Raw genomic sequence first — 3,826 nt, 5'->3', positions numbered from 1 at the left:
TGAGCTTGGCACGCTTCTTTGACGGAAAACTGCTCCCTTAAGCTTCCCCTGACACGCTTACATGCCCACAGCTTGGGACCCAAGTTGGAAAAACAAGGTTGAAACCAAACTTTCCATTCTACTTTCCCCAAACCCCCTTATATTAGTCACTCTGGTGTTGCAAAATTCAGAGTTCATCTAGTCCAACAGTCAGCTAGATGCTTGAATCCTCTCCACTCAGTTGCTCCTTAAGTTGGGCTGACAGCTTACTTAGTTGATCTTTCAATCATTTTTTCCTGTTGGGGCCATAGAACTTTACATAAAAACAACTCTCAGGAAAAAAATAAAAATAAAAAAGAAGCACATTCTATTTTAAATTTTATGTTCTCGATTACTAATTATTAGAGGCCTGGTGCACGAATTTGTGCACAGGTGGAATCCCTTGGCCTGGCTGTCTCACCCAGTCCCTATTAGGGCAGATCGGGACCGTCTGCAGGAAGGGACCAGAGAGGTTGGCTGGCCATGGAGGTTGGCTATGGGAGTGCACTGACCACCAGGGGACAACTCCTGCATTGAGTGTCTGCCCCTATAGTGGTCAGTGCATTTGATAGCAACTGGTTTACTGGTCCTTCGGTCATTTGGTCACTTAGGCTTTTATATATAAAGATATTTTTAAAACAGTATTTAAATCCAGTTGGGCCCAGCCAGTGTTGCTCAGTGGTAAAACATGAACAAAGAGGTTACCAGATTTAATTCCCAGGCAGGGCCCATGCCCAGGTTTCAGACTCAATTCCTAGTAGGGGGCAGGTAGGAGACAGCCAATTGATGTTTTTCTCTCAGTGATGTTTCTATCTCTCTCTCTCCCTTGCTCTCTCTCTCTAAAAAATCAATGAAAACATATTAAGTAAATAAATAAACAAATCCAATTACAAAGTACTTTGTTCCCTGCCAAATATATAGGGTGGGGCAAAAGAAAGGTTATATTTATTTTTATGGAAAATGATACAAAAATTAATAAATAATAATACAAGATTAACTGTTTCTGGTACTCCCAACTAAAACCTACTTTTGCCCCAACCTGTATTTGTGTGTATGTGTACATACATAATTGTAGGGGAGAAACAAACTTTTCTCAACCCTCAAGGTTCTTTTGGCTGCTCTGATAATCAAAGAGACATAAGACAGATTAGCAAGAGAAAATAATCAAATGTAATATATACATGTGTATGGGAACATACATACCATGAGAGAGTCAGAAACCCCACATGCCCGTGAAGTTTACAGATACAAAGGGGGATTGAGGTATATAAGACCTCCTGGTCTAGGGATGAAGTAAAGTGCCTTGGGGGCTTCAAAGAGTCAATTTAGGATGATAAGAACAAAGGCTTGGTAAATAAAAGTATGCTCTGCCCTGTAGAAAGATTAAAGGAGGTTATTTCTCCTAATAGCTTAAGTTTCTCTTGAGTGTGAGACTAAAGCTGCCTTTGCTGAAAATAATTTGCATACCACTGAGGCTCATCTTGGGGTGACTCCTTCTGTTACCTTAAAAAGAACTTGACTCTGAGGAGGGTCCAGTAGTGTGTGGGTTCTTGACTTCCTGCAGGAAAAATTTCACAACACGAGTCCAGGTGAATTTTAGAAGACAGTTAAAGCTGAGGAGAGTGAAATAAGGGCTTAGGACAGTGGTCGGCAAACTCATTAGTCAACAGAGCCAAATATCAACAGTACAGTGGTTGAAATTGCTTTTGAGAGCCAACTTTTTTAAACTTAAACTTCTTCTAATGCCACTTCTTCAAAATAGATTCACCCAGGCTGTGGTATTTTGTGGAAGAGCCACACTCAAGGGGACAAAGACCCACATGTGGCTCTCAAGCCACAGTTTGCAGACCACGGGGTTAGGATAACAGGAGAGGTGGGTAGGTGAGCCTAGGTTGGGCTGCTTTAGCTCACTAAGAAGTCAGAGAAAGGGGTCTTGGGGATAGATTTGGAGGGTTTGCCTGGGACCAGTACCTACTGCCTATTGATGCCCTGGTTGCAAGCCTTAGAGTTTGGAAAATGCATAGCTGTGGGGGGAGGAAGGTAAGGAGGAGAAGGAACAGGAGAGGAAGCAGGAGAGGGAGACGGGGGAGGGGAAGAGGAAGAGCTAAGGTGTGCTACTCTAAGGGAGAGCCTGAGCGGGGTCCTTTATTTTAGAGGTTTTGAATTATTTTTAAGTATGTTTCTTTTTTTTAAGTATGTTTCTTAATTGATTTTTTTAGAGATAGAAGAAGGGAGAGGGATAGAGAGATAGAAATATCGATAAGCTGCCTCTTGCATGCCCCCTACTGGAGATTGAGCCCACAACATATGCATATGCCCTGACAGGGAATTGAACCAGTGACCTCTTGGTTCATGGGTTAATGCTCAACCACCAAGCAACACTGGCTGGGCATTTAAGGGATATCTTAGGGGAGGATCCCAATAGAATATTGATTAGCTTTATGCTAATATGCCAAAATGAGGTTTATTCTCTTAACTTGTCTGTCCTTGGGTGTGGCTGGCAAATGACACTAATTGGATTTCTGTTATGTCTCCCAGAGTAGGATGATTTAAACTGAGCTATTTACTCTTAAGTGCCCTTGGTTTAGAGGCTATAGGATTTACTAGATGGCTGCAGACTGCTGTTTAACTGTCTGTTTTCCTATCCCATTTATCCTGGTTTACTGGCCTGTTTCAGTTATATAATTTCCTTTAATCATTTCTCTTTACAAACCTTTCTACAATTTTCACAAACCTTTTTACCCATTCAAAAATAACCAGCTTTAGAACAACTCACTTTTTTCCCTTCAAAACGTGTCTTCATTCCTTATCTCTTTTGTTACCAAAACCACACAATTTCTTTCTAATTAGTTAGAATTCTTAATTTTTAGAAACCTTGATTTTTTTTTATTGTTTTATTTTTTCTTTTCAATGTAATAAATTTATTACAGCAGAGTGGAGCAAAGCATACATAGTTATCTCTGTTTCTTCATTCTTCTTTTTTTAAATCTTTATTGCTGAAAGCATTACAGAGCCCCCCTTTCCTTCCCCACCGACCCCTTCTAGCCTGCACCCACTCTCCCTTGTCCCTGCCTCAGGCCTTCACCACAGTTTATTCTGTGTCCATGAATTATGCATATATGCATACAAGTTCTTTAGAAACCTTGATTTCTTTAATAACTGGAAAGTAAGTAATTAGCCTTTCCGATGTCCAAGATGTCAAAGAGAGGACGTGGTGGGTCCTCCAGGGCAAAATTCCGGATTTCCCTGGATCTTCTGACAACACAGGAGCCAAAAATCTGTATATTATCTCTGTGAGGCATCAAGCAACAACTGACCAGACTTCCTGTTGTCAGTGTGGGTGACATGGTGATGGCCACAATCAAAAAAGGCAAACCAGGGCTCAGAAAGGAGGTACATGCAGCAGTGGTAATTTGACAACAACAATGAAAGTCATACCTCAGAAAAGATGGCCTGTTTATTTTGGAGATAATGCGGGGGTCATAGTTAACAATAAAGGGGAAAAGAAAGGTTCTGCTATCACAGGACCAGTGATAGCAACTCTGCAAAGGAGTGTGCAGAATTGTGGCCCAGGGCTGTATCCAATACTGGCAGCACTGCATGATTCTCTAGTATATTTGTAAAGAAAAAAACCATTAAAAATTGGTGACATAAGTAGATAGATAGATAGATAGATAGATATAAAAAGTAAGTAATTAGCCCTGGCCAGTTTGACTCACCTGAGGACTGAAAGGTCCCAGATTTGATTCTCGGTTGTAAGCTCAATCGCCAATGAGAAGGAGAGGGAGCGTGCAGGAGGTAGCAGATC

General features: G+C 41.2%; 1 pseudogene; it reads left to right on the top strand.

Moving 5' to 3' along the window:
* The first annotated feature begins 3,213 nt into the window (after positions 1 to 3,213).
* On the top strand, positions 3,214 to 3,622 carry LOC118709862 (annotated as a pseudogene).
* Positions 3,623 to 3,826: the final 204 nt, after the last annotated feature.

The sequence above is a fragment of the Pipistrellus kuhlii genome, unplaced genomic scaffold (assembly GCF_014108245.1).
Source record: "Pipistrellus kuhlii isolate mPipKuh1 unplaced genomic scaffold, mPipKuh1.p scaffold_m20_p_7, whole genome shotgun sequence".
Classification (NCBI taxonomy): domain Eukaryota; kingdom Metazoa; phylum Chordata; class Mammalia; order Chiroptera; family Vespertilionidae; genus Pipistrellus; species Pipistrellus kuhlii.
This window is presented reverse-complemented; position numbering and strand designations above follow the sequence as displayed.